We start from the raw sequence: 12,969 nt of genomic DNA, 5'->3' as shown, positions 1-12,969 counted from the left end.
TGTGTGGTAACATGAGCAATGTCCTTAAACCATAGACTTTCCAGGGGGGCTTCAGGAAAATGTACCTTTATGTTGAGGGAATGTTTCATATTTTTGATCTGACTGCAGCATCTATCTACAGTATATGTGATAAGCTTATGAAATCATTCATCTGAATTTCAAGCACGGCTACGGAGTTTTCATTCTAGTGCCAAAAAAAAAAAACCCAAAAAAGGGATAATAAGAAGAAAAGGAAATGTAAATAATTGGTCACAGGCTGAAATAAAAGGTGGAAAAAAGAAAACAAATGAAATCTGTCAACCTTACAGAATGTGTTTGCTAATATGCTACTTTGACTTGGGAGCTGTGTGGATCATGCAAGTTGTTCTGCAGTGGTTTATAATTGTCCTCAGTAGACAGAGCTTGGCTATAGTCCAAAATTGCCATATATTTACCAGAAAAAATAGGAAACCTGATTAAGTCAAAATAGATTTCATTGTGGCCTATGAGTGCAGCCTTGTAAACTTACTGATTATGGCCCTTAACGTTGTTCTTATTGATGACCGTATCCTGAACATTCCAAAACCCTTAGCGTTTATTTGCTTCAGACCAAAATATATGTTATGCAAATAACTTGGGGGGTTTTAAGTAAAACACAAAATGCGGGTAAGGGGATAAATGTGTTGCTGTTGTTGGTTTTTTTTTTTTCCCTGCAGTAGGTCAATAATTGATTCTAATAATCAGATTAATATATACATTGTTTCACCCTGTCAAATTGCTTTATCCTGTGAAGTATAATTTTGGTTCCTAATTGTTTTATGAATGTTATAACTTTGAAGTTCCTGACAGGAACTCTATTATGTGCCTGGATAGTATCAAACACATAGTGGGTGCTACCAAAATATTAATAGATTTTTTTTGTGAACAGGGATGGGTGGAGGTGGCTTGTTGAATGGATTGAGACACTAAAGTCCTTCACCTATGGTATGCTGGTAAACATTCAGCCTAGGTTAGGAGTCAATGAAAGCTTGTGGCCTATGTGAAATGAGTTGCTGGGCTCAGTTCAGGTGCCAGTGGACAAGTATGTACCTCTTAAATCTATAACTCCATTTGGCACAAAATTGACATGCTTATTGATAAACTTGGCAGAGGCCAAGGAAGCACCTGTTTTCTGTCAACATCCTGGATTCCCTTGTCACTGGGCTTCAGAACAGGAAGCAACAAAGAAATGCAATTGAGAGTCTTGTTATACACTGCAGAACTGAAATCACTGATACCTGGATCTAAGCATTAGACCTGCTTTGGGACAGTGTCTTTGATGCAAGGGACTGCCCAGTTTGCACCAGCAGTGAGGTTCCCCCACTAACTGAAATCACTGAGAGCTGAAATCACTGAGAGCTGTGTTAAGTGATGGGACCTGAAGACATGCCAGGAGTTGACCCTGACACTCCTCCTCTCGGCCCTGCATGGCGGTGGACCCAAACCAGGCAATGCCTTCAGGTACTTGGCGCCCGGTCACTGGCTGGTGTCTATTCAATGGCTGTTTTGGAACTTGTGGGTTTCTCCAATGTAGGGACCCTGATCGAGGTGCACCTTCTTGATGACCTCAGAAGAAAGGGCTCCAGCACCTCTTCAGGCAGTCCCCAATCCAAACTCCGGTACTCAGGTGAGTGCTGAGTACCGGGGCCGATACCGTGTGACCCACCCGTTGCAAAAATTAGGAGGAATGCCCTCAGCCGGTGCCAATCTCCTCCTCCACCAATGAAGCCAAGTTCAGGATGGGCGCATCACATTCCCAGGATGACTTCAAGGCGCATCAGTAGCTGTTGAAAAGAGTAGCCCAAAATTTGGGCATAGAAGTGGAGTTGGTAAAGGAGTCCTCCCATACTTTGGTCAACAACCTGACCACAAAGGGCCTATGAAGAGTAGTGTTACCTCTCAATAAGGCCATCATGGACTCAATAAAAGCCTGTGGCAAATCCCCACTTCCCTGCCCCCCACAGCCAAGAGAACCAAAAAGAAGTACTGTGTCCCAGCTCGTGGGTATGAGTTCTTGTATGTACATCCTTCCTCCCCATGATCCCTGTTGGTTGCTGTGGCCAATGAACAAAACCAGCAGGGGTCACAAGGGGAGACTCCCAAGGTGAAAGACTCCAAAAAGCTGGACCTTTTTGGTAGAAACATCTACTCAACTGGGGATCTTCAGCTCAGGATCACTCCAAAGTAGACATGATTGCAACATGCAGGACTTCCTGTTGAAGTTTAAGGACTCTCCCTTCTCGCTCCTCCTCCCTGAAGGAGTGAAACCAGCCCCCGCAATTATTATTTCACTTTGTCACGCACACTCCCCACAGTTTGCAGACCTCCAGCATCACTAATATGTCCCAACACCTGGAAAAAATGAGCAGACTGATGAAAAGCTTTGGCTCAACTTGTGCAAGGAAAAATTGAAAACGATGTTAGTAAAAAGGGTGAAGCACACTGATAATCTGTGGTCTGATGCCCTCAGTCACTAAAATCAAGGGAAGTTCCTCAAAGTGGTCCAGAGTCTCAGGTTTATGCTGGACCCATCATGATCCTGGACACACATTGCTGCAATGATGAGGAATGCCTTATGATGAATAAAATGGCCACGAAACTTTGTTCTTCCTTGCTTCTAGCCGTTGTGATCAATACTGTTTTTCATCTTCATGTTAGAGTACTGTGTCTTGCTCTACCCATCACTGAACATAACTTCATAAAAGAGGATTGATGCAGCACTCAACGGCATGCCTGATACCAGCAAATGATGACATGAACATGTCACCTGTGCATTAAAGTGCAAATGCATCCTCACTTATTTCAGAGCAGATTTCAAAGTCCTGCCCCTAACCTACAAATCCCTTAGCTGAGTGGGACCTGACTACCACCTTATTTTCAAAACCTTCCAAGGCTGGGAATTTCAGCAAAAACAAACAAACAAACCCTATTGTTCAAACCATCCATTTAGCTTCACCAATTACAACACTATTAGAATCCCCAGCGTAAGCAAGGTTCTAGCAGTTTAATGATTTTACCAGGTCAGTTGTCCCCTGGGATCCTGAAAAGAGAAAACATAAATTATTCTGGACTTTCTTTTATCAACATTTTGTTCTGTACTTAAATATAATATGAAGGTGAAAAAGGAACCTTAAAAGCTCCATAGACTCAGGTATGAGATTAGAGGGGAAAGGGTAGTGGTACTCTTCCCAGCTCCACCCACAAATAAATGCAACTCAGGTAAGAAATCCCAAAATGAGAGACCACTCACTGTAGACTGTGCAGAAATTCAAAATGCAATTATGTGCTCTCTAAGCTCTGCTTAGCTCCCCACTCCCTCTTCAGTGGAATATGTCCATGAGCTTGGTTTTTTCCCTTGGGCTTGCCTTTTTGATTGGGAGAAAAAAATACAGGGTATAATGGTAAATTGTGCAGCTCCGTGATCCTCCCTTTCTTTTCTTAAATGAAGATTTAAATAGTTAATGTAAATGTCAATATGATTCTTAGCACTGGGCATCTGAGTTAACACCCTACTGAGATGGAAAGGCAGTTCATATGTCTCAGAGCTATTGTTCTAGGCATTCTGCGGATTCATACAGACACCCCATGTTGGTTACCTTTGAGTCACATTTTTGAGGTTTTCTTCACATTATAAACAGCTAACAACTTACTGCTTTTAGTGAAAGCTGAGAGTCTAGAGAAGAAGATGGTCACATCAGAGAAGTGCCAATACAGTTTCGGACTCCACGGACTGTTTCTGAGCCCTGCACAGCTTATATGGAAGTGAATAGGAGTGAAGACTAAACTTCTGATCCCAAGAGGGGGTCCCGTCCTCTTCAGTTGAGTCACATTGGAAGGGCTGCGTATTGACTTTGCTTGTGTTATACCTCTTTCGTAGCTAAATGTACAATTTCATTCTCTCAGGGCATCCACTGGCCCTAAATGCATTTTAACTAATTTGTTTTTGGAATTTTATACAAAATGTATAATGGCTGTGGAGATTCTTGAGAAAATTAGGATGCTCTCTTTCCGCCTGACCCCAGGGAAGTAATAAGAATAAAAAGTTCACAAATTTCTTATATGACAGTGGCAGTTAAAATAAAAGACGAATGTCTCATAAGAGTTATAGGTAATTGAAATCCATAAAATTCCATGCTAAACAAGCAAATATATGCAGATAATTTCACTTTCTTGGGTTTTTGTGTGTTTGTTTGTTGTAAAGGTAAAAGTCAAATGTTAGGTTTAAAATGTAAGCTTTAAATTTCTAACTTCAGATCAATATTTTTTATCTGCTTGAGAAAAATAGCCAATAAGAATGTAATTCAAGTAAGAAACAATATACTTTGACTCTTATGCCTAGTTACATGCCATCTTCTCTTCTGGACCCCTGAGAGGCTTTACAGTTGGAGTGTTATTTTAAATATGGGGTAACTTTGTTTTGTTGACACCACATAGAACATATGAGAGGCACCTTTTTCTTGTGTATGCATATAAATCTAAATAAATAAAAGATTATGTGGTCTATTTTCACACTTTTTTAGTGATATTTGAGATTGGTCTTGGTCCAGCTTTGAGCAAGGGGCTGGACTAGATGACCTTCTGAGGTCTCTTCCAACCCTAATCTTCTAGGATTCTGTGATTGTTTTCCTGTCAGAGTTGGTGATTTCAAATATTTGGTAGTTTGTGAGATATAAAAATTTAAATCCATACAATTGGCCCTACTTTATTTGTACAGTTTTATTTAATTTGATATATACAATAGGTACTTTTTTGTCTATCTCAGAGTTGTGGCCCTCCCCTTGACAACATTTAAAATTTGCAGTAATCTGCTTCTATCCCTTGCATAATGCCCTTGCAATTATCAACAAATCCGGATGCAAAAATTTCCCCATAAGTAGCCCCTCTGCTCTTTCATCTTCAACATTTAAGAAAAAAATAGATGAGGTTTGCATCCTGCCTGGTTAACAAACTTGAACTTTAGTAGTAATTAAGCATGTCCCAAGTCAAAGGGCCTTTCTGAATAATGACAGGAATGTTCCCTCTTTTGTACTTAGGGAGCATCAGCTCATATTTCTCTGCTGATCATGTATTAGAATGGCCCCAAAAGGTGAGCTGGTCTCTCAGGTAATCTGGACTCCATTAGGATATAGATATTCAGGCCTGTCTGCAAAGGCCTATACTTTAAAAATTTAGGTATATGTTTATCATTTAGCTAGTTAGAGAGGTATAAAAGAAAGAATCAAAATCACTGTCTGCCGGTGTAAGGGCCTTCTCTTACTGTGACAGTCTGAGGCCCTGTGCTTAGGCTAAGGCCTTTGGCTAAGCAGCAGAGGAAGCCATAAGCTGGGAAGCGAACGGTTACATCCTCACATTCCAAACTAGTCACATTGAAATAAGGTGCTATTGGGCTGTTAGGCATTATAAGGACAGGATTGTATTCCTATCGCCTCCAGAGAAAGGGAAGTGCTTAGAAGATGTAAAAGGAAACTTAGTTTGATAGCATCCTGTCTGGCAAGAACTCAAGTATCAATAGCTGAGATGTGAAATTCTCATTTCTTTGTTTTTCTATCACTGTGGTCCCCATTTCCCTATTGTTTCTCTGTATAAGCTCTGTCTGGTTCTGTGATTGTTTCTGTATGCTGTATCATTAATTTTTCTGGGTGTAAACTAATTAAGGCGATGGGATATAATTGGTTAAATAATCATGTTACAGTATGTTAGGATTGATTTAGTTAAATTTCAGTAAAATGATTGGTTAAGGTATAGCTAAGCAGAACTCAAGTTTTTACTATATAGTCTGCAGTCAATCAGGAAGAAAGGGGGAAATGGGAACAGGGAATGGGGGTGGGGGAATTAGAATCATGTTTTGCTAAAGGGGGGAATGGGAACAGGCACACAGGCATAGGTGTGCACACTATATTTCATTAGGGTGTGCACCTGGGGAATTTTATTTTTAATTATTTTTAAAAGCAAACATTTATTGAATACTCAATCATAAAGGACATTATTTTTATTCATCAAACAAACTAAAGAAACTAAAACTTTACTAAACTTATTTTTTTAAATTAACAACTAAACTTTACTTAAAAAATACAAACTTAAAAAATGAGACACAAAATACCAAATTTTTGCTGTAGTGATAACCAGGCATATACAAAGATACAGTCAATTTTCATGATCTTTATTTTTAACCAGATAATGAGCTAACCCGAACTGACCAAAACAGATTAAGGTTTCTTCATCTTCCTGTGCTAGAGAATGAGATGTCACTCACCAGGTGTTATGGACCTAAATTCCTCAATCACATCATTGTAATTAACTGACAAAGCCAATTCTTGTTCAATGTACAAAATCATGAATGAGTCGAGGCGCTGTTGGGACATTGTACTTCTTAGTTTGTTTTTTACATGTGCTAGTTTCAAAAAGGCTCTTTCACATGAACAGCTTGTAACAGGTACGGCTGCAAAGCATTGAATAGATTTGTAAAAGGCCTGGAACATGGAAGACCGATCGGATTTCTTTAGCCAATCAAGCCACTCTGGTGATGTTCGTAGTGCTACCTTTAGGAACAGATCCGTCATAACACTGAAGCAATCAGACTTCAGCTTCCAACTCATCCAAGGACACTTTAAATTTGTTGGCAATGTTTCTCATATCGTCCCTGCCAATGTCTAAGCTCAGCAGTTTTCCCATTGCAGTCACAATTTTACAAGTCTCCTGTTCAAAACGCTGGTCAATGCTGGTAATCATTGAGTCTAGGAGTGGGTAAAATGAAGTTATTCTCTCCTGCTCCTCTTTTGTATCAAAGTGATGCTGGGACTCAAATGCGTCATCAATACGAGAGGACATTTTTCTCTTCTTAACTGGGGGAATCGATATATCATTCTCTACACACATTTTCACGCTGTCATTGAAAATAGATTGAAAATATTCTGGGCCATTTCTCATCGCAGCCAAAGAGTTACACAAGCTTTTCACCCCTGTCATTGCAATAAGTAAGTTGAGACCTGGAGCTTGAAGAGCCTTACTCACATTTACCACCATCTGGAGAATAGGGTGCATCATGTGAAGGGCAAAGATGAACTTGAATGAATTTAGTTCATGGATAAGGCCCCTGGCTTTTATTTTAGTATCAGCAAGGCGAGTTGTTTCAATAATCTCTTGTAAAGCTTGTAAAATGATGGAGTAGTTTTGTTTTACAGCAGCCACTGCTTCTGCTCTGCATGCCCATCTTGTGTTTGATAGTGACTTCAAAGTCTTCAGCTGGGATCCTACTTCTTGTGAAATCTTCTCCATTACTGCATGTCACACAGGACTCCCCTCCATGAAGGCATAAAGAGTCTGAACAACACCAAAAAAATCAAAGACAGTTCTGTTTTGTTTACCTGAAGTGAATGCATCTACTAGGACGAGGTTCAGACAATGCACATAGCAGTGTAGAGTATTTCACTGTTTCTTTCTTTACATTTCATAACTCCCACAGTACATCCAGACACAGTAGATGCGCCATCAAAACTGACAGACATCACTGATGTCCAGTCAATTTTAAGAATGCCGAGGATGTCATTTAACTGGTCAAAAATAGACTGAGCATCAATTGTTAATAGTCTCTGAACAGACACAAAATGTTCAGCTGGACTATGTTTTTCATTATGGACACCATGAACAGATGTCCATTGTGGTGCAGTATTTTGACAGTCAGTAATGTCGTTGGCAATTATTGAGACCATTTTTCCATTTAGTGAAGACACACTCTTTTGTTGCACAACGTTGTGCAAGGCCACAATTAAATCATTTTGGATGTGATTACTCTGATAGGTAGCATTTCGAGGAGATTGCTGCACGTGCTTTGCCATTATGGGATCATATTTTTGGAGCATATTGATAAGATTTAGAAATAAACCTTTCTCAAAACTGTCAGCTTTTTCATTGTGACCCCTGAATGGTCTCCCTGTTGCGGTTCAAATACAAGACAGCACAAAGCTTTAAGCAAGCAAACAGGCTGGTCTGCCAACGGACTGGTCCTGTCAGCTTTCCACCCTTTCCTTTATTCTTTCTCTCCCCCCACGCATTGCATTCTCCAACAGATAAAAGGAATACACTGGCTTTGTTTAACATTCTCATTTACCAATTTCTATCTACCGCATTCCTTGCTCTCAGGCCTTGAGCCCAGTCCTGGGAGGCTTCCCACGGTTCATGTCATCTGGGCGAGATTCCAAAGTTCATGCCCTTGAGAGGAGCTGTGTGTGCACTGCTCCTACACAACATTCCGGGTATGCCCTGAATGTTGCCAAGTGCATGAACCTTGTATGAATCCTACAGTGTCCCACCTTTCGCCAAACACAGACCAATGTCAATCAGTCACTCCATTACACTTTGGTTATGGCACCATTCTTCTTCTTGTTTAGACAGATAAACCTGCTTGCCCTCATACAACAATACATCAATAGGTTTCCCTTCATTAAAACTTGACCATGAAGAACAGCTCAACATATGAGATTTTGACAGCTGGTGGTTTTTAAAATGTTCATTAGCCCTATGCCAGTTTCTGAATCCCTTATCAATAAATGCTGGATCAGTGTGACCTTTGTTTGCTGCATCATTAGAGGAGAAGAAACGGCAGTAAAAGCAAAATGCTGCGTCCTTTGATGGGCTATATTCTAACCACCTTATACTTTTCATACCAATCAGACTGAAAACTTCTTTGTTTATTCCCTATTTTACTTCTAGGAAACATGCTCAATCTAGGCTGATAAGGAGTTCTAGATAATCAATCGGCGTTCTAATCAATTTCTTGGAATATCACAAACTGGGCCATCAGATGGAATGTTTGTTGGCTTTGAATAGGAACTACACTGACCTGAACTAAGAGACAAAGTCTGTTTCTGTTGGTCATTACTCAGTTTATTGCATGAACTGGAACTGGTTGTGGCATTATCTTCATGTAAGTTCTTAACCGAGGAGTCCAAGGTATTTGCACTACTATCAGCACATTCATAATCATTCAGTTTGTCTGCTCCTTTTCTTATCTTAACAACCAACCGATCCATATTTTAAAATTAAAAGGGGGTATCATACGATTGAATTAAAACGTGAAGCCACGGGCTTGTTATGCTATTTCAGTAGAGTACACGCGACAAAGATTACAAACACTGTAGACACTGCACTGTAGATGTCTGATGCGGCCGCTTATATAGGTCAAAGAATTTTCTGGAATAGTAGTCGGAGCAGGAGGGGAGGACTAATGGTAATGTGGCACCGCAGTAGTGGGGACGCATGCTGCGAGCGAACGTGGGCTTTCTATACATTTCTACAACATCTATATTACGCAGTTCGGCGCTTATTGCATGATACAACAATCCGTACTCTAAAACTAAAAGAGCATATCATGTGATTAAATTAAAATGCAAAGCCACTTTTTTTTTTGAGACATTAGGGTGAGCCTGGGCACACCCGGCACACCCTCTGCGCATGCCCATGGACACAGGCAAGGTTCTGTGGTGTCAGAGCTGGGAAGGGGGACACTAAGGAAGGAAACTGGAATCATGCTTGCTGGAAGTTCACCCCAATAAACATCGAATTGTTTGCGCCTTTGGACTTCGGGTATTGTTGCTCTCTGTTCATATGAGAAGACCCATGGAAGTGAGCAGGTGAAGGAATAAGCCCTCTAACAGACCCAAATCATTTGAGGATTTAAAGGTTAAAACCAATACAGTGAGTTCCACCTGGGCATGAATGCATGTTTGGCATTTGCTCCCCACTCTGGCTTGGCTGGGGGTGGAGCCTCCGGGGGAAGAGCAGGAACGGGCCCTTGGAAGAAAGGGAAAAAGCCTCGGGGACAGGGTCTTGGGGAGAAGAGGAGGGGCAAGGACGGAGCCTCAGGGGGCATAATTTTGCCATCATAAAAAAGAGGTTACAACTGAAAACTCGCATCTCAATATTTATCCAAGGATTTGAAATATTGAGGAAAATGTGGGATCTATTTTTAAAAGGATGTAAAGAGAGCAAGTTCGTTCCAGTCAATCTTACTTCACGCCTGTTATAACCTTCTCTGTAAACATTCTGCAATTAGCAAGACAGTTTATTGTGAGACATTGCTGTCTAGACTACTACAACTATAATTGCTCTATTTCTTGACTCTTGAAAGCAAAATGTCAGATTACCCAAATGTTGTTTCACCCACATTCAAAATTCACTGACTCTTTTCATTCTTCAATTCTTGCCTGTAAATTTGATGAAGCTTAAACTTTTGTTTAAAAACAAAACTAATAAAAGAATATATTGAAATATGTAACCTCTAAAAATATTGGAATATGTCAGATGCCCACACGTGTGGAAACAGAATTTATCAAGAGATGTCAAACTGAAATTTGATTCTAAATATCTGACACATGTAAATCCCTGTCCACCTTTTCCAAAACCTATGTTGTATGCAGAGCCATGTTGTATGCAGAATTGTCCCCAGTTCACATGCCCTGTTTAGCAACAGCAGGCAGCTAGCATCTCAGAGTGAAAAATCACTTCACCCACATAAAGCCAGAATAACTGGGATTAATGCAGACAAATTACAAGGTGCAGAGGAGGCATTAAATGCATCTACTACTCCAGGCTATGGTCTGGAATAATGTCCACTGTCCATACACATCCATGGAGTGTTAGGGCCATGGCATATTCATGGTGGGGGATCCTGCAGTAAGCCTCCCCTCCCACTCACAATGCCACTCTCTGTACTGGCCTACGTGGGACTGGCACAGAGAAAACTTGCATGGCCCCCACCATATAGCTCTACCGAGGGGTTAAGTGAAGGGCCTTGTGCTGGAGTTTTGGTATCTGGATGAATTTCTCCCTTGGTTATTACATATCTTATTTGTCTGGGATGTAAGCAGCCAATCCTTTATTGAATCATGTGAGTCAAATTGCAGAAGATTAAAGAGTAACATTCACAAAGGCAAATATTTACATAAGGCAAAAGAAATACAGAAATAAGTAGAAGGATGGGCCAGTGGTTAGGGGCTAGCCCGGGACTCGAGAGACCTGGACTCAGCTCCCTGCTTGGCCATATACTTCCTGGGTGGTCTTGGTTAAATCATTTAGAGCTAGTTCCACAACGGGATTAAGGCACTTAAACCCAAAATATAGATTTTCATAGAATATCAGGGCTGGAAGGGACCTCAGGAGGTCATCTAGTCCAACCCCCTGCTCAAAGCAGGCCCAGTCCCCAATTTTTGCCCCCCGATCTCTAAATGGCCCCCTCAAAGATTGAACTCACACCCCTGGGTTTAGCAAGCCAATGCTCAATCCACTGAGCTATCCCTCCCTTTTCAAAAGCCCTTCACAGCTGTTGCCCAATCATGTAGACACCTAAGTTTACTCTGGTGGTCATGCACAAAGCTGATTCAGTCCTAAATTTTGGTGGGATCCTCAAACTGGGCATTTCGTTGTCTGAGAGGTCTGATCTGGTAGGTGTGTTTTTCAGGAATATTAAGTAGAAGTAGAGAGGTTATATTAGTTCTGTATTTGGCACTTGTACGACTGCTACTGGAATACTGTGTCCAGTTCTGGTGTCCACAATTTAAGAAGAAAGTTGATAAATGTGAGAGGGTTCAGAGAACAGCCGTGAGAATGATTAAAAGATTAGAAAATATGCCTTATAGTGATAGGCTCAAGGAGCTCAATCTATTTAGTTTAACAAAGAAAAAGTTAAGGGGTGACTTGATCACAGTCTCTAAGTACCTACATGGGAAACAGAAATTTGACAATAGGGGGCTCATCCATCTAGCAGGCAAAGGTACATCAAGATCCAATGGCTGGAAGTTGAAACTAAATAAATAAGGCATACATTTTAAACTGTGAGGATAATTAACCACTGGTGCACCATACCAAGAGTTCTGGTGGATTCTCCATCCCTGGAAATGTTTAAATCAAGATTGGATGTTTTTCTAAAAGATATGCTCTTGTTCAAACAGGAATTGTTTAAGGGAAGTCTTATGGCCTGTGTTATACAGGAGACCAGACTTGGCAATCACAGTCACCCCTTCTGGTCTTAAAATTTATGAATCTGTGAAAATGAGACACAGGAGCCATGTAGAAGTTGTTGGAAATTTTACCTACCATCTAATGGGACAGTGTAACCAACTAGATAGATAGCCAGTGGGTTTGCATGAGTTTGAGATGTATTTTCCCTCTACTCTGAACAAGTCTCCTTTAATATCATAATTTTCAGCAACGGAAATTAACCTCAGCTATAAAAATAAACACTTTGAGAATAAGAAGTAGAAAATAGGAATATCTTAAGAGTTTGCCTCCTGAAAGATTTGCCAAAAGGATTTTTCAGTTCCAGAAATTTCTCTGCTCACAAAGATTCACAGTCTTGTGACAGCAATATGACAAGGAAAATGCTGCTCCAAACATTTCTGCAGTTTTGAAAAAAGAAATCTGAACTGAAATCAAAGGGTCACCAACAGAAGTCTTCCATGCAATCGGTGAGGTGAAAAACTTGTCCATGACTAATATTTATGCTGATTTAATTGCCTTTAATAAAACAGAGCAGAGTTGAGAAAAGAGTAAATGACCTTGAAGCAAAAGAAGCTGTTACTGGAAGAAACAAATTCTGAATCAGGTAAAGACCTTTATTTATTTATTTTAAATTTACTTGACTATATAGACAATTTAGAAAGTTGCCTTAGAGGATTAAACATTATGACCATTGGTTTATATACCAGAGGCAACAGGCAAGGGAAAAATCTTTTGTCTAGCATTTGTTTAATAGTGTTTTAAAATGTGAAGACTGGACTGCTTGTTTTGAACTAGATAGTGTTCACCTTGTCATCATGGCAAAATCCAGGTAATATACCATTATTTTTGAACAGTTCAGATTTCTATATAAGAAACATAAGAAACTTCATGAGAGTTCACCCCACTTTCTCCTTTTTTCTGCAACATCACATTTCTTTCTTACTCTGTGAATCTCAA

This window comes from Eretmochelys imbricata, chromosome 1 (genome assembly GCF_965152235.1).
Source record: "Eretmochelys imbricata isolate rEreImb1 chromosome 1, rEreImb1.hap1, whole genome shotgun sequence".
NCBI lineage: Eukaryota > Metazoa > Chordata > Testudines > Cheloniidae > Eretmochelys > Eretmochelys imbricata.
This window is presented reverse-complemented; position numbering follows the sequence as displayed.